Below are 18,940 nucleotides of genomic sequence, written 5' to 3' on the forward strand. Positions count from 1 at the left end.
TTGGTTTGAGCATAAAGCAAGGCTTTAATCAACATATTTCAGAACATGGAGGTCTAGTTGTGCTTCACTAGTTCCTTGTCTTACAAAATGTCCCTGGTAAGCTGGGGCTGACGCCTGAGTATTTATACTCCTTGGACGGCGCCACCAGCTGGCCATCCAGCGTTATTTCACGAGTAGTTTCTTGATGGTGAGATTTATGACAAGTGGCACTTGTCAAAGACCAACTCAGGATCACATACACCTTTGTAAAACATCCTGAACATCTTTCAGAGTATACGTAGAGTCCTCCTGTCTGAGTAGCATTCTGCATATATCAATTTAATTCCTAACACAGCTATTAGATGAATTAACTGAGTAGAATATGATGTAAAACACAATTAATATGATGTAGGTATATGTGACGCTGGTACTTAGACACTTTATGCAGATCTCTCTGTATAACATTATTTTCACATGTCATTATGTGGTATTTTGTTACACGACAAAGCTAGTATCAGTAATGGTGACCATGAAACAATCGGATTGTCGTAAAAACCCATTTGGTTCACTAATGTCCTTCAGGGAAGGAAATCTGCCGTCCTTACCTGGTCTGACCTATATGTGACTCCAGACCCACAGCAATGTGGTTGACTCTTTACTGCCCTCTGAAATGGCCCAGCAAGTCACTCAGTTGTAAAAAACCGCTACAAAAAAAAAATAAGATTAAAACCAGATGGACCACCCAGCATCAACCTCGGCACTTGGCTACGGACATGACAACGGCACACCCAACCCAGTCAACCCTGCAAAGTCCTCCTCACGAACATCTGGGGACTTGTGCCAAAATTTGGAGCACTGTCCCACAGACTAGTCAAGCAACAGCCTGACATAGTCATACTCACAGAATCATACCTTTCAGTCAATGTCCCAAACTCCTCCATCACCATCCCTGGGTATGTCCTGTCCTGTCCCACCAGCAGGACAGAACCTCCAGGGGTGGCGACACAGTCGGGAAGGGGTGGCCCTGGGAGTCCTCAACATTGACACTGGAGTCCATGAAGTCTCATGACTTCAGGCCAAGCATGGGCAAGGAAACCTCCTGTTGATTACAACCTACCGCCCTCCCTCAGCTGATGAATCAGCACTCCTCCATGTTGAACACCACTTGGAAGAAGCAGTGAGAGTAGCAAGGGCACAGAATGTACTCTGGGTGGGGGACTTTAATGTCCATCACCAAGAGTGGCTCGGTAGCACCACTACTGACTGAGCTGGCCAAGTCCTGAAGGACATAGCTGCCAGCCTGGGCCTGCGGTGGTGAGAGAACCAACACGAGGGAAAAACCTACTTGACCTCGTCCTCACCAACCTACCTGTCACAGATGCATCTGTCCATGACAGCATTGGTAGCAGTGACCACCGCACAGTCATTGTGGAGACTCTCCATCTTGTCATGTGGCACTCCCACCGTGCTAAACGGGGTAAATTCAGAACAGTTCTAGCAGCTGAAACTGGGCATCCATGAGGTGCTGTGGGCCATCAGCAGCAGCAGAATTGTATCCCACCACAATCTGTAACCTCATGGCCCGGCATATCCCGCACTCTACCATTACCATCAAGCCAGGGGACCAACCCTGGTTCAATAAGGAGTGTAGAAGAGCATACCAGGAGCAGCACCAGGCGTACCTAAAAATGAGGTGCAAACCTGGAGAAGCTGCATGCATGCTAAACAGCGGAAGCATGCTATAGACAGAGCTAACAAATCCCACAATCAACGGATCAGATCAAAGCTCTGCAGTCCTGCCACATCCAGTACTGAATGGTGGAGGATCATTAAGCAACTAATGGGAGAAGGAGGCTCTGTGAATATCCCCAACCTCAATGATGGTGGAGACTGGCACGTGAGTACAAAAGACAAGGCTGAAGAATTGCAACATTCCTCAGCCAGAAGTGCCGAGTGGATGATCCATATCGGACTCCTCCTGAGGTCCCCACCATCACAGAAGTAAGTCTTCAGCCAATTCGATTCACTCCACATGATATCAAGCAATGGCTGAGAGCACAGGGTACAGCAGAGGCTGTGGGCCCCGACAACATCCTAGCTGTCGTGCTGAAGACCTATGCTCCATTATCTGAATGCACGTAGCATTCGTAACAAAATGGACGCGTTAACGGCACAAATAACTACATATGGGTATGATCTTGTGGCCATTACAGAAACATGGCTGCAGGGTGACCATGACTGGGAATTAAACATACCAGGTGATGCGCTATCAATCACTCAAAAGACTGAGGTTAAGCGAGTAACTAACAGGCTTTTATTAACAAGAGAATGAAGGTGTGCCTCAAGTGGTCGACCAGTCCAGAATACAGAGGGACTGTGGAGCAGTCACCTTTATACCTGGACTCGTGGGATGAGTCAGCCGAGGCATGTACAGACATGTACACAGTGGAATACAAACAGTGGTTTACCGCATTCACCCCTTGTTTAAAAATGAGTCCGGCGGGGTGAAGTGTATTAAAAGTTTGTGTATTGGAGTCTCTCCGGAGGTCTTGTCTGCCGCTGTGATCGGCGTGGCGACAGCAGGGGTAGTGAAGCTTCCGGCGTCGAGTCCCGCATAGGCTGGGGCACTGGTGTGTAGTCCTCGTGGGTGTCGAGCGGGTCGCGGGGCCCAGGTGTGCCGTCTGCTGGGGTTGGATATTGGATCATGGGGGGTGGTGGTAGTGGGTTACTGGGGCCCCCGAGGGTGCGAGGTCTCGTATGGAGACTGTGTCCTCCCGCCCGTCCGGGTACGCAATGTAAGCATACTGGGGGTTGGCGTGGAGGAGGTCGACCCTCTCGACCAGGGGGTCCGTTTTATGGGTCCTCACGTGTCTTCTCAGTAGGACCGGCCCTGGGGACGTCAGCCATGGCGGTAGCGATGTCCCCGATGTGGACTTCCTTGGGAAGACAAACATTTTCTCATGAGGGGTGGCGTTAGTGGCAGTGCAGAGCAGTGACCGAATAGAGTGGAGTGCATCGGGGAGCACATCCTGCCAGCGGGAGGTCGGAAGGCCCCTAGACTTTAAGGCGAGCAGGGCGGCCTTCCAAACTGTCGCATTCTCTCTTTCCACCTGTCCGTTCCCCCGGGGGTTGTAACTGGTGGTCCTGCTTGTGGCAATACCCCTAGCGAGCAGGTACTGGTGGAGTTCGTCACTCATAAACGATGAGCCCTGGTCGCTATGGATATAGCTGGGGAAACTGAACAGGGTGAAGAGGTCGTTCAGACATTTAATGACCGTGGCACTGGTCATGTCCGGGCAGGGGATGGTGAACGGGAAACGGGAGTACTCATCAATAATGTTGAGGAAGTACACATTGCGGTCGGAGGAGGGGAGAGGCCCTTTAAAGTCAACGCTCAGGCGCTCGAAGGGGCGAGTGCCTTTTATCAGGTGAGCCCTGTCTGGTCTATAAAAGTGCGATTTGCACTCAGCGCAGACTTGGCAGTTCCTGGTCATGGTCCTGACCTCCTCAATGGAGTAAGGCAGGTTGCGGGCCTTGATGAAGTGGAAGAACCTGGTGACCCCCGGGTGGCAGAGGTCATTGTGGAGGGCCCGCAGTCTATCGATCTGCGCGCTGGCGCAGGTGCCACGCGATAGAGCATCCGGGGGTTCATTGAGCTTCCCGGGCCGGTACAAGATCTCGTAATTGTAGGTGGAAAGTTCGATTCTCCACCTCAAGATCCTGTCGTTTTTGATTTTGCCCCTCTGCTTGTTGTTAAACATAAAATCAACTGAACGCTGGTCAGAGAGCAGGGTGAATCGTTTTCCGGCCAGGTAGTGCCTCCAATGACGCACAGCCTCCACAATAGCCTGGGCCTCCTTCTCAACAGCGGAGTGTCTGGTCTCCGGGCCCTGGAGGGTTCGTGAAAAGAAGGCCACGGGTCTCCCCGCCTGATTAAGGGTAGCGGCCAGGGCAAAGTCGGACGCGTCGCCTTCCACCTGGAAGGGGATGGATTCGTCCACTGCGTGCATGGTGGCTTTGGCAATGTCTTCCTTGATACGGTGGAAGGCTAAGCGGGCCTCTGCCGTCAAGGGAAAAGAGGTGGACTTGATCAGCGGACGGGCCTTGTCCGCATAGTAGGGGACCCACTGGGCGTAATAGGAGAAAAACCCTAGGCACCTCTTCAGGGCCTTGAGGCAGTGGGGCAGTGGGAGTTCCACAAGGGGACGCATCCGGTCGGGGTCGGGACCGATGACTCCGTGTTCCACAACACAGCCAAGGATGGCGAGGCGGGTTGTGCGGAATATGCACTTCTCCTTGTTATACGTCAGGTTCAGGAGTTGGGCGGTGCAGAGGAATTTTTCGAGGTTTGCGTCATGGTCCTGCAAGTCATGGCCGCAGATGGTCACATTGTCCAGATATGGGAAAGTGGCCTGCAACGCATTCTGATCGACCATCCGGTCCATCTCCCTTTGGAAGACGGAGACCCCATTGGTGACGCCAAAGGGAACCCTAAGGAAGTGATAGAGGCGGCCGTTTGCCTCAAAGGCAGTATACTGGCAGTCCTCAGGGCGGATAGGGAGCTGGTGGTACGCTGATTTCAGGTCAATGGTCGAGAAGACGCGGTACTGCGCGATCTGGTTGACCATATCAGCTATGTGGGGGAGTGGGTAAGCTTCCAGCAGGGTGTAGCGATTTATTGTCTGGCTGTAGTCGATGACCAGGCGCTGCTTCTCGCCGGTCTTAACGACCACAACCTGGGCTCGCCAGGGGCTGGTGCTGCCTCAATAATCCCTTCCTTCCGGAGCCGCTCCACTTCGGTTTTAATGAAAACCCTGTCCCCGGCACTGTATCGCCTGCTCTTTGTGGCGATGGGCTTACAGTCGGGGGTGAGGTTAGCAAACAGTGGTGGGGGGGGCGGGCAATTTGGAAGCTGCTGGCTGCGGACTGTGAGTGGGGGGAGGGGTCCACCGTATGCCATCGTAACACTTTTAAGGTGGCACTGAAAATCTAACCCCAGTAGAACGGCAGCGCAGAGGTGGGGCAGGACCAGAAGTTTAAAATTATCGTACACAGTCCCGTCTACTAAGAGTGTCACCACGCAGTAGCCGCCAATGTCCGCCGACTGGGACTCGGAGGCCATAGAAATCCGCTGGTGCGCAGGCAGGACTGGGAGAGAGCAATGCCGCACCGTGTCGGAGTGGATGAAGCTCTCCATGCTCCCAGAGTCAAAAAGGCAGATTGTTTCGTGACCATTTACCTTAATGTCCATTGTGGACCGGGCCAGTTGGTGCGGTCTCGCTTGGTCCAGCATAACGGAGGCCAGCGTAGGGGTCGGTGTGTCATTGCGGGTATCAGATGAGGCGGTGTTGGGGGCCTGCTGCATCCCGGCTGGTGTCCAAGATGGCGGTGTCCATGATCCCCATGTGGCTGGAGGCGTCCAAAATGGCTGCTGTTCCGGTGGTTCGCACATGGCTAGGGAGGCCCAAGATGGCAGCCCGCACGGCCCACACGCGGCGCTGCTGGGGTTCGGGGTGGCTTTGGCCCTGCAGATGCTGGCGTAGTGTCCCTTCTTCCCGCAGCCCGAGCAGATCGCATTTTTCGCCGGGCAGCGTGCTCTGGGGTGTTTGGCCTGGCCACAGAAGTAGCATTTCTGGCCTTGGGACACTGCTGCGGTAGTTGGGCCGTTGCTGGGATGTGGCTGGGGTGGCACGGTGCTATGAGACGGTCCTACCGTGTCCCAGGCTGTCGTTCCCCGCGGCGTCCACGGTGCAGAGGAGTAGGCATTCATGCCCCGGTAGGCTGCGTCCAATGATAGTGTGAGTTCAGAGGCCTTGTTGAGGTCGAGGTCACTCTGCTCCAACAGTCGCTGTCAGGTGTAATTGGACCTGTGGCCCGCTACAAAAGCGTCCCGGATAAGTTCCTCTGTGTACACGGCAGCCTTTACATCCTTACAGCCACAGGCCCGGCCAAGCACAGACAGTGCCTGAAGGTATTCCTCGGTCGATTCCCCAGGTTGTTGTTTACGACTCCCCAGGAGGTGCCTGGCGTACACCTCGTTCACTGGGCGCGTGTACTGGTCCTTGAGGAGCTTGATAGCAGCCGTGTACGAGGTCGCGTCCTGGATGACCGAGTATGCTCGGTGGTTCACTTTGGAGGTCAGGACATCCAGTTTGTCGTCATCCGATTTGACCGTTGCAGCGGAGGCAATCAGGAATTTTTCAAAGCACCTAAGTCAGTGAGCAAACTTGGTGGATGCGTCCGCCTCCCGATGGTCTAAGTCTAGGCATGCTGGTGTGAGGATCTTCTCCATTATAAAAAATCTGGTTAATAAAATTGATGCGCTATCAATCACTCAAAAGACTGAGGTTAAGCGAGTAACTAACAGGCTTTTATTAACAAGAGAATGAAGGTGTGCCTCAAGTGGTCGACCAGTCCAGAATACAGAGGGACTGTGGAGCAGTCACCTTTATACCTGGACTCGTGGGAGGAGTCAGCCGAGGCATGTACAGACATGTACACAGTGGAATACAAACAGTGGTTTACCACACCAGGGTATTTAACAATCAGAAAGGACAGGCAGGAAGGAAGGGGAGGTGGGGTGGCTATGTTAATAAAGGAAGGAATCACTGTAATACAGAGAAATGATATTGGGTCAAAGGATCAGGATAGTAAAACAGTTTGGGTGGAGACAAGTAATAATAAGGGGAAAGAAACACTAGTGGGCATAGTCTATCGACCTCCTAACAGTTGCAACTCTGATGGACGGCGTATTAATCAGGAAATAGTTGGGGCTTGTAATAAGGGAACAGCTGTAATTATGGGGGATTTTAACTATCATATTAACTGGACAAATCAAATTGGGCAGGGCAGCCTTGAGGAAGAGTTCATTGAGTGTATTAGGGATGGGTTTCTTGAGCAGTATGTAACTGAACCGACCAGGGTTCAAGCAACCTTAGATCTGGTCCTGTGTAATGAGTCAGGATTAATTAAAAATGTGCTAGTAAAGGATCCCCTTGGAATGAGTGACCATAACATGGTTGAATTCCATATTCAATTAGAGGGTGAGAAGGTTGGATCTCCAACAAGCGTACTGAGCTTGAATAAAGGAGACAATGAAGGTATGAGAGCGGAATTGATTAGAGTGGACTGGGAAAATAGATTAAAGGGTAAGACGGTACATGAGCAGTGGTGTACATTTAAGGAGTTATTTTACAACAATCAAAAAAAAAATATTCCACTGAGGAAAAAAGGGTGTAAAAGAAATGTCAGCCATCTGTGGCTAAGTAAAGTAATTAAGGATAGTATCCGACTAAAAACAAGGGCATATAAGCTAGCCAAATCTAGTGGGAGGATAGAAGATTGGGAAGTCTTCAAAAGACAGCAAAAAATAACTAAAAGATTGATTAAGAAAGGGAAGCTAGATTATGAAAGTAAATTAGCAAAAAATATAAAAACAGTTAGCAAGAGTTTCTATAGTTATATAAAAAGAAAAAGGGTGGCTAAAGTAACTGTTGGTCCCTTAGAGGATGAGACCGGGAAATTAATGGTGGGAAATATGGAGATGGCAAAAACGCTGAACAAATAGTTTGTTTCAGTCGTTACGATAGTGGACACGAAGAATATCCCAACACTGGACAAACAGGGGGCTCTAGGTGGGGAGGAGCTCAATACGATTAAAATCACTGAGGAATTGGTACTCGGTAAAATAATGGGACTCAAGGCGGATAAATCCCCTGGACCTGATGGCTTACATCCTAGGGTCTTGAGGGAAGTGGCGGTAGGGATTGTGGATGCATTGGTAATAATTTTCCAAAACTCCCTGGACTCAGCAAAGGTCCCAGCAGATTGGAAAACTACTAATTTAAAAAGGGTACTAGGCAGAAGGCTGGAAACTATAGATCAGTTCGACTAACATCTGTGGTTGGTAAATATTGGAGTCCATTATTAAGGAGACAGTAACGGGACATTTGGATAAACATAATTTAATAGGATAAAGTCAGCATGGTTTTATGAAGGGGAAGTCATGTTTGACAAATTTGCTTTAGTTCTTTGAGGACGTAGCATACAGGGTGGATAAAGGGGAACCAGTGGACGTAGTGTATTTAGACTTCCAAAAGGCATTTGACAAGGTGCCACACAAAAGATTAATGCTCAAGATAAAAAATCATGTGATTGGGGGTAATATTCTGGCATGGGTGGAGGATTGCTTATCTAACAGAAAGCAGAGAGTTGGGATAAATGGTTCATTCTCAGACTGGCAATCAGTAACAAGTGGTGATCCGCAGGGGTCAGTGCTGGGTCCCCAACTCTTTACAATCTATATTAATGATTTGGAGGAGGGGACCGAGTGTAACATATCAAAGTTTGCAGATAATACAAAGATGGGAGGGAAAGTAGTGAGTGAGGAGAACATAAAAAACCTGCAAAGGGACATAGACAGGCTAAGAAAGTGGGCAGAGATTTGGCAGATGGAATGCCATACTGGAAAGTGTGAGGTTATGCACTTTGGCAGGAAAAATCATAGAGCAAGTTATTATCTTAATGGCAAGAAACTGGAAAGTACTGCAGTACAAAGGGATCTGGGGGTCCTGGTGCACGAAACTCAAAAAGTTAGTATGCAGGTGCAGCAGGTGATCAAGAAGGCCAATGGAATGTTGGCTTTTATTGCTAGGGGGATAGAATATAAAAACAGGGAGGTATTGCTGCAGTTATACAAGGTATTGGTGAGACCGCACCTGGAATACTGCATACAGTTTTGGTGTCCATACTTAAGAAAAGACATACTTCCTCTCGAGGCAGTACAAAGAAGGTTCACTCGGTTAATCCTGGGGATGAGGGGGTGGACATATGAGGAGAGGTTGAGTAGATTGGGACTCTACTCATTGGAGTTCAGAAGAATGAGAGGCGATCTTCTTGAAACATATAAGATTGTGAAGGGGCTTGATCGGGTGGATGCGGTGAGGATATTCCCAATGATGGGTGAAACTAGAACTAAGGGGCATAATCTTAGAATAAGGGGCTGCTCTTTCAAAACTGAGATGAGGAGAAACTTCTTTACTCAGAGGGTAGTAGGTCTGTGGAATTTGCTGCCCCAGAAAGCTGTGGAAGCTACATCATTAAATAAATTTAAAACAGAAATAGACAGTTTCCTAGAAGTAAAGGGAATTAGGGGTTACGGGGAGCGGGCAGGAAATTGGACATGAGTCTAGGTTCGGATCGGTCATGGCCCTGTGGGTGGTGGAGCGGGCCCAGGGGCCGTGTAGCCTGGTCCTGCTCCTACTTCTTTTGTTCTAATTCTGTGTTAGATTTCAGGAGATGGTTCTATTCACAAGATTAGTGGAGACCTCGGGAACAGGCTGCCAGCTAGGAGTCCTTCAAGAGTAAATTGGGCCTGTTCCTGGCTGTGGTGGAGATCACCTTTTACAGAAGGTAAGTACTCCAGGAAATACAGGGACAGAGTGATCTCCTGGACGAATTTCGATCGCCTAGATGGGTCGGAGAGGAATTTCCCAGATTTTTTCTCCCAAACTGGCCATTGGGTTTTTTACCTGGTTTTTCGCCTCTCCCGGGGGATCAATGGGTTCGGGTGGGATGGAGAGTGGAAGTAGATTTGAGGTTAGGATCAGATCAGCTATGATCTTATTGAATGGCAGAGCAGGCTCGAGGGGCCGATTGGCCTACTCCTGCTCCTATTTCTTATGTTCTTATGTTCTTATGTTCTCCAGAACTAGCCGCACCTCTAGCCAAGCTGTTCCAGTACAGCTATAACACTGGCATCTATCCGACAATGTGGAAAACTGCCCAGGTATGTCCTGTCCACAAAAAGCAGGACAAATCTAATCCAGCCAATTAACGCCCCATTAGCCTAATCTCAATCATAAGCAAAGTCATGGAAGGTGTCATCGACAGTGCTGTCAAGCAGCATTTACTCACCAATAACCTGCTCACCGATGCCCAGTTTGGGTTCCGCCAAGACCACTCTGCTCCAGACCTCATTGCAGCCTTAGTCTTAACATGGACAATGGAGCTGAATTCCAGAGGTGAGGTGAGATTGACCGCCCTTGACATCAAGGCAGCATTTGACCGAGTGTGGCATCAAGGAGCCCTAGTAAAACTGAAGTCAGTGGGAATCAGGGGGGAAAACTTTCCACTGGTTGGAATCATACCTAGCACAAAGGAAGATGGTTGTGGTGATTGGAGATCAATCATCACAGCCCCGTGTAAGATTTGCAAAATTTCTACATTTCCCCAAAGGCTATTAATAAGAAAAGGGACCCTGCATGGACATTTTAATGGAAAAGGGTACCCAAGATGGCGTCCGCGCCTCGTGGCAGAAAGCCTGTGAGATTTTTAAAACTTGGACTCTGCGGCACAGGCAGCTTGTGGAGAAATCGAAACCAAAGCTGCAGTTTCTGTAAAGAGAGACTTTGCATTTTGAAAACCAGACAGGACTTTGAATTATGTATTAGACCAAATCGGAGACAGATCAAAACCCAGTTAGGCCTATCATTAAGGCCATCAAGCAGTTTGCATAAATAATCGGGAACGGCTTAAGGAAGCCGTTGAGGCTGGGCAGGCCCATTAAGATGTTTTAATAACAAAACAAGTCAATTATCAGGCCAATAGGTACGATTACCGGCCATCTAAAAACAGTTAGTGTAGATTGCTACCGTTATTTAAAATAGCCCGCCAAGATTGGGACAAAGAGCTAACCTGATTTGGTGCGCAGATAAGGGCCATCCGAAGGAGTATAATTGTAGGCCCACTGGCAACCTTCTCTCTCTGCCCTTGCTCCAGCTCTGGCCCCTTGCCCTCATGGTAAAGGCAGGAAGGTAGTGCAGGAGTCACCTGTGGTCATCTCCCTCCAAAACAGGTTTACCGTTTTGGGTACTGTTGGGGGAGATGACTTATCAGGGGAAGGCACCAGCAGCCAGGTTCAGGGCACCATGACTGGCTCTGCTGCACAGAAGGGCGGGAAAAAGAGGGATAGGGCTATAGTGATAGGGGATTCAATTGTAAGGGGGATAGATAGGAGTTTCTGTGGCCGAGACCGAGACTCCAAGATGGTATGTTGCCTCCCTGGTGCAAGGGTCAAGGATGTCTCGGAGCGGGTGCAGAGCATTCTGAAGGGGGAGGGGGATCAGCCAGTTGTCGTGGTACATGTAGGTACCAACGATGTAGGTAAAAAGAGGGAGGAGGTCCTACAAGCTGAATTTAGGGAGTTAGGAGCTAAATTGAAAAGTAGGACCTCAAAGGTAGTAATCTCTGGATTGCTACCAGTGCCACGAGCTAATAAGTTTAGAGAGAGTAAGATAGATAAGCTAAATACGTGGCTTGAGCAGTGGTGCAAGGGAGAGGGATTTAAATTCTTGAGGCATTGGAACCAGTTCTTGGGGAGGAGTGACCTGTACCAAGGGGACGGTCTACACCTGAACTGTGAGGGAGCCGATGTCCTCGGGGTAATATTTTCTAGGGCGGTTCGGGAGGATTTAAACTAATTTGGCAGGGGGATGGGAACCTAGGTAGTGGAAAAGAGGGAAGTCATATGAAGTTAGAAATAGATGGTAGAAAGGTGAGAAGCAATAAGCAAAGGAGAGAAACACAAAGGGCCAAACTAATTCATAATGAGAGTGTGAAAAAAGCAAGCCTGAAGGCTTTGTATCTTAATGCTAGAAGCATTAGGAACAAGGTGGATGAATTAGTTGTGGAAATAGAGGTAAACAAGTATGATTTGATTGGGATTACAGAAACGTGGCTGCAGGGTGGGCAAGGCTGGGAACTTAACATCCAGGGATATACAATATTTAGGAAGGATCGGCAAAAAGGTAGGGGAGGTGGGGTAGCATTGCTGGTAAAGGAGGGGATTAATGCAATGGAAAGGAAGGATATTAACTCGGATGAAACGGAATCTGTATGGGTAGAAATGAGAAATAGCAAGGGGAGGAAAACGTTAGTGGGTGTGATATATAGGCCTCCAAATAGTAATATGGAGGTGAGGGAAGGCATAAAAAGGGAAATTAGAGAAGCGTGCGATAAGAGCACAGCTGTCATCATGGGTGACTTTAATTTACATATTGATTGGACTACCCAAATTAGTAAAAATTCTGAGGAGGAGGAATTCCTGGAATGTTTTCGGGACGGTTATCTGGACCAATATGTCGAGGAGCCGACTCGAGATCAGGCCATTTTAGACTGGGTATTGTGCAATGAGAAGGGACTTATCAGCAATCTTCTTGTACGAGGCCCCTTGGGTCAGAGCGATCATAATATGATCGAGCTCTCAGTCGAGATGGAGAGTGAGGAAATTGAATCAGAGACTAAGGTCCAGAACTTAAATAAAGGGAATTACGAGGGTATGAGACGGGAATTGGGTAAGATTGATTGGGTGGTGTTTCTGGGGGGATTGACAGTGGATAGACAATGGCAAGCATTCAAAGATAGAATGGAAGAATTCCAGAACATGTTTATACCGGTTTGGCATAAAAATAAACCTAAAAAGGTGACTCAACCGTGGATAACGAGGGAAATTAGGGACAGCATAAAATCAAAAAAAAGGGCATATCAACTGGCAAAAAAAAGCACCAGACCGGAAGATTGGGGGCAGTGCAGGATACAGCAAAAGAGGACAAAGGGATTAATCAGGAAGGGGAAAATAGAATACGAAAGTAAACTTGCAGCAAACATAAAGACAGACTGCAAAAGCTTTTATCGGTATATCAGGAGGAAAAGACTGGTAAAATCCCAAGTCGGTCCCTTGCAGTCCGATTCGGGAGAATATATAATGGAGAATAAGGAAATGGCAGACCAATTAAACTCATACTTTGGTTCTGTATTCACAAAGGAGGACACATAACCTCCCAGGAATATCGACAAACATAGGGACTAATGAGAGGGAGGAGCTGACAGAAATTAGTATCTCTAGGGATATGGTGTTGGGTAAGTTGAGGGGACTGAAGGCCGACAAATCCCCGGGGCCTGATAAACTACATCCTAGGGTACTTAAGGAGGTGGCCCTGGAGATAGCAGATGCTCTAAGGATCATCTTCCGGAACTCCATTGACTCGGGAACAGTACCCGTGGATTGGAGGGTAGCTAATGTTACCCCAATATTTAAAAAGGGGGGTAGAGAGAAAGCAGGGAATTATAGACCAGTAAGCCTTACATCGGTTGTGGGCAAAATGCTAGAGTCCATTATTAAGGATAAAATAGCGGAGCACTTGACAAATGGGGAAAGGATCGGACAGAGTCAACATGGATTTACAAAGGGTAAATCGTGTTTGACTAATCTGCTGGAATTTTTTGAGGAAGTAACTGGTAAAATAGATGGGGGAGAGCCAGTGGATGTGGTGTACCTTGACTTCCAGAAAGCCTTCGATAAGGTTCCACACAAAAGATTATCATGCAAAATTAAGGCTCATGGGATTGGGGGCAAAGTATTAACGTGGATAGAGAACTGGCTGGCGGATAGAAAACAGAGAGTTGGAATAAACGGCTCGTTTTCGGAGTGGCAGGCAGTGACCAGCGGGGTGCCGCAAGGATCTGTCCTGGGACCCCAGCTGTTCACAATATATATAAATGATCTGGATCAGGGAATTGGATGCAATATTTCCAAATTCGCTGACGACACTAAACTAGGAGGAGGGGTGGGCTCTGATGAGGATGTCAGGAGGCTACAGTGCGATTTGGACAGGTTGGGGGAATGGGCGGATACGTGGCAGATGCACTATAATGTGGATAAATGCGAGGTTATCCACTTTGGGGGTAAAAACAGGAGGGTGGATTATTATCTAAATGGCAATAGATTGGGAGATGGGGAAGTGCAGAGGGACCTGGGTGTTCTTGTGCACCAGTCACTGAAGGAGAGCATGCAGGTGCAACAGGCGATTAAGAAGGCAAATGGTATGTTGGCCTTCATATCAAGGGGGTTCGAGTATAGGAATAGGGATACCTTACTACAGCTGTACAAGGTGCTGGTGAGACCGCATCTGGAGTATTGTGTACAGTTTTGGTCGCCCCATCTGCGGAAGGATGTTCTTGCCATGGAAAGAGTGCAGCGGCGATTCACCAGGCTGATACCTGGAATGGCGGGAATGACCTACGAGGAGAGATTGAATAGTTTGGGCTTGTACTCACTGGAGTTTAGAAGATTGAGAGGGGATCTCATCGAAACATATAAAATTATGGCAGGCCTGGACAGGCTGAATTCAGAGAGAATGTTTCCAATGGCAGGGGAGCACAGAACCAGGGGCCACAGTCTAAAAATAGCGGGCAAATCATTTAAAACAGAGATGAGGAAGAATTTCTTCACTCAAAGAGTGGTGAGCCTGTGGAATTCCCTGCCACAGAGGGCTGTGAAGGCTAATTCAATAAATATTTTCAAGAGAGAATTGGATATATTTCTGAAGGCTAAGGGGATTAAGGGTTACGGAGAAAAGGCGGGGACGGGGTACTGAACTGGTAAGATCAGCTATGATCTCAGACGAAGATCAGCCATGATCTCATTGAATGGCGGAGCAGGCTCGAAGGGCCGAATGGCCTACTCCTGTTCCTATCTCTATGTTTCTATGTTTCTATGTTTCTACTGCTCTTCCCCCGTCCCACGCTTACCGCCCGGCCACTGCCCGTGCCTTCCCCATTCCATCAGGGACGCCCAGCATCGTGCCAGGCAGACACAGACAAACCAGGCCAGGCGAGGCGGGACGCGACGAGGCGAGGTGGTGAAGAAGACGAATGGAAAGACGATTGAAGAAAAGCTTCGAATAATCGGGCCTTCAATCCAACTGACCTGCGACTATCTTCATGCAAACTCCAACTGCCGGCCGAGGAAGAGGAACCATCACCCCTGTGAGGTGAAGTACCCAAGCAGAGACTTTAACTTTGGGGTACTTGTACCTGGACAACACCCTTGCAGCACCCCGAGACCACGTGACGACGGCAGGCTCCAGAGAGCACAAAGAGCGAACCCCAAACCCCACCGCTGTTTTGAATTCAGCAGAACTTTTGGATTGGTGAGCATGATTTCTGGCCTCTCATAGCTTAATCTAATTAGGTATAGGGGGTGGGATAAGGATAAAGGGATTGTTAAGATAGCCGTTTTCCCTCAATGTGCCATGTGTTCCCCATTCCCTGTATAAGTATAGTTATTTTGTATTTTGCCTGTAAAGTTTATACTGGTAACTTTTCATAAGATTGTGTTAATTTCTTCTTCAATAAAAGTCCTGGTTTTGCTTAAATCCAACCACCTGTCTACTCGAGTCTTTTCTGTATCGCCGCCTTGTACCTAAGTCCAGTGTCTAGAACCTAGGGGCGTGGGAGTGATTCGAACTGCTCATAAACAGTCAGAGGCATAACTGACTGGGTGTATGCGCCACCCCACACCACCCCCTACACCCAGGACATTGCTGCAGGAGTTCCTCAGGGCAGTGTCCTACGGCCAACCATCTTCAGTTGCTTCATCAATGAGCTTCCCTCCATCCTAAGGTCAGAAGTGTGGAAGTTCACTGATGACTGCACAGAGTTCAGTGCCATTCGCAACTCCTCAGATAATGAAGCAGTCCATGCCTGCAAGCAGCAAAACTGGGACGACATTCAGGCTTGGGCTGATAAGTGGCAGATAACATTCGTGCCAGACAAGTGTCAGGCAATGACTATCTCCAACAACGTGTGTCTAACCACTGCCCCTTGACATTTAATGGCATTACTATTGCTGAATACCCCACCATCAATATCCTGGGGGTTCCCATTGACTGGAAACTTAACTGGACCAGCCACATAAATAATGTGGCAAAAAGACAGGTCAGAGAATGGGTATTCTGCGATGAGTGTCTCACCTCCTGACTTCCCAAAGCCTTTCCACCATCTACAAGGCACGAGTCAGGAGTGTGATGGAACACTCTCCACTTGCCTGGATGAGTGCAGCTCCAACAACACTCAAGAAGCTCGAAACTATCCAAGATAAAGCTGCCCGCTTGATTGGCGCCCAATGCACCACCTTAAACGTTCACTCCTCCACCACTGTCCCACCGTGGCTGCAGTTAGTACCATCTACAAGATGCACTGCAGCAACTCATCAAGGCTTCTTCAGCAGCATCTCCCAAACCTGCGACCTCTACCATCTAGAAGGACAAGGGCAGCAGGCGCATGCGAACACCATCACCTCCAACTTCCCCTCCAAGTCACACACCATCCTGACTTGGAAATATATCACCGATCCTTCATCGTCGCTGGGTCAAAATCTTGGAACTCCCTCCCTAACAGCACTGTGGGAGTACCTTCACCACACGGACTGCAGCGGTTCAAGAAGGTGGCTCACCATCACCTTCTCAAGGGCAACTAGGGATGGGCAATAAATGCTGGCCTTGCCAGCGACGCCCACATCCCATAAACGAATTTAAAAAAATGACATTGCTAAATAATTGTACAATATTACTGTTCCTATGTCGTTGAATATTTTGTGATAAGTTGTGCTGTTGTCATGAATTTTGGTCATTAATAAATGACAAATGTGCTTATTAAAACCTTTTGATTTTGTAGAACGTGCAAAGACAATTTTTTTATGTTCATGTATCATCTCTGCACTGCTAGATTGTCAGTTTAATCCATCAGTGCCTGTGTAGGTGTCTGTGTGTAAAAGGCACATTGCATTACATGAGATAGTCTTGTCTGCTTGCTTCTAACAGATAGTCAGTTTTCTTTCCATAACAACTAGTAACTTTCTATCTACATTCATTTATTTTTAATCACAAAGTGCCCATTTTAGTCATCCTGAAAATTCAGACACCTGCAACTGTACCCAGGGTCAGGTCTTAGGGGGAGAAATTCAGTACCGCCCCGTGTGGGGCGCAATTATCGGCCGGGCGCAAAGTTTAGCGCCTGGCGCTAATTATCGCCTCTGACTGCAAACTTGGCTTCTATCGCCCCTGGAGGTGATTGGAGCGCTAAATCAGCTGCTACACACCTCTCTTAAGGCGCTAACGCCGAGGAGCGAGGCGCTACCGCAGAGCGCTGGCGAAGCTCATGTGATGTCAGTCAGCAATGGAACACAGACACAATGGCGCCGGCCAGTTCTTAAAGGGGAGGGTCGACCTTGCTCTCCATCCACATCCTGCTCATTGCAGCCTTGAATCTCGGCCTGGAGAGACCTGTACATCAAATCTGCTGGAAAGAACAATGGAGAGGCCCAGGGAAAGAGCTCAGAGTGCAGCCCCCATAGTCTCTTCTAAATCGATGCAAGGAAGGTCAAATCAAAATGAACCTGCAAAGTGCTGCTCTGTACCCAAAACTCCTTCACACAGCGTTGAATCTCTCCAGAAGTCCCTCTCTCTCTAACAGAATGTGTGGTGCAAAAATGTCGCTGACAAAGAAAGGCAGGAAGCGGTCGCCTTTAAATAGCTCTCCCCCAGTCCCTTCCCGACTGCAAAACATTCCCCTCAAACTGTCATTGCTAGTGGCTGGCAGAAAGGCAGGGGGCGCCACTCAATATCCGGTCCGGGGCGTTGCACGCTCGACTGACGTCACGATCTGCGGGCGCAGGAGATCGTGGCGGTAATGTTTAGCGCCGCCGCAAAATGTCTGGTCAATTTCACGAGCAGCGCAAACATCGCCGCACCTAGGCGCTGGTTGCTTTGCACCCCATTAGCGCCCTCTTAGAGCTTAGGGCGCTAACGGGAGGCGCAAAGAACCAAATTTTTCCCCCTTAATGTTTTCTAGAACTAAGGATATTTCTCCTCTGCCTGCTGACTTAACCCTCATGCGCCCAATGAAAAGCGACGAGTTAAGATAGTAACTATAGGTTTATATTGGCTAAATAACAGAGCCCACCCTCGTGGGTGATCGGGTCCAACAAGGAGGAATACCAGCCAGTCGACCACCTTTATACCTGGGCAAGCAGGCGGAGCCATGGGCGGAGTCAGCTGTGGTCAGCCCAGGTATAACAGCGTGACAAGAGGTGACCTTGTGTAGTGATACAACAGTGTAAACAGTGATAACCATAGTGTAACGATATAAACAGTGATAACCATAGTGTAACGATAGTGAACGATAAAAGTGGTTTACCACATTCACCCCTTGTTTAGATTTGAGTCCGGCGGGGTGAAGTGTGCTATCAGTTCGGGTATGTCAGTCTGTCCGGAGGCCTCGTAAGTCTCTCTGATCGACGCAGCAGCGGCGGCGGTGATGCAGTATCCGATGTTAATGCTGGTGTCTGCGTGGTCGGCGAAGGCTCGTGGGGTTCCAGCATGCCGTCTACCTGGGGTGGATTTGGGGGGGTGGTGGGGGGTAACGGTGGTGTCTCAGGGGTGCCCGAGGGTGCAAGGTCTTGTAAGGAGACTGTGTCCTCCCGCCCGTCTGGGTATGCCACATAGGCGTACTGGGGGTTGGCGTGCAGGAGGTCCACCCTCTCGACCAGGGGGTCCGTTTTATGGGCCCTCACGTGCTTTCGCAGCAAGACGGGCCCCGGAGAAGTCAGCCATGTTGGTAGCGAGGTTCCCGTAGTCGACTTCCTGGGGAAAACAAACATTCGTTCATGGGGGGTGGCGTTAATGGCCGTGCAAAGCAGTGACCGGATGGAATGCAGCGCTGCTGGGAGGACTTCCTGCCAGCGAGAGGTTGGCAGGCCCTTAGACTTTAAGGCTAAGAGGGCGGCCTTCCAGACAGTCGCGTTCTCTCTTTCCGCCTGGCCGTTCCCTCGGGGGTTGTAGCTGGTGGTCCTGCTTGCAGCAATGCCTCTCGTTAGTAGGAACTGGCGAAGTTCCTCGCTCATGAAGGATGAGCCCCGGTCGCTATGTATATAGTTCGGGAACCCGAACAAGGCGAAGAGGTCGTTCAGGCATTTGATGACCGTGGTACTGGTCATGTCTGGGCAGGGAAAGGCAAAGGGGAAACGGGAGTACTCATCAATGATGTTGAGGAAGTACACATTACGGTCAGAGGACGGGAGGGGCCCCTTAAAATCGATGCTCAAGCGCTCGAAGGGGCGGGT

This window comes from Somniosus microcephalus, chromosome 1 (assembly GCF_052327205.1).
Source record: "Somniosus microcephalus isolate GS21.2 chromosome 1, FLI_Smic_1.0, whole genome shotgun sequence".
In the NCBI taxonomy this organism is placed as follows: Eukaryota; Metazoa; Chordata; class Chondrichthyes; order Squaliformes; family Somniosidae; genus Somniosus; species Somniosus microcephalus.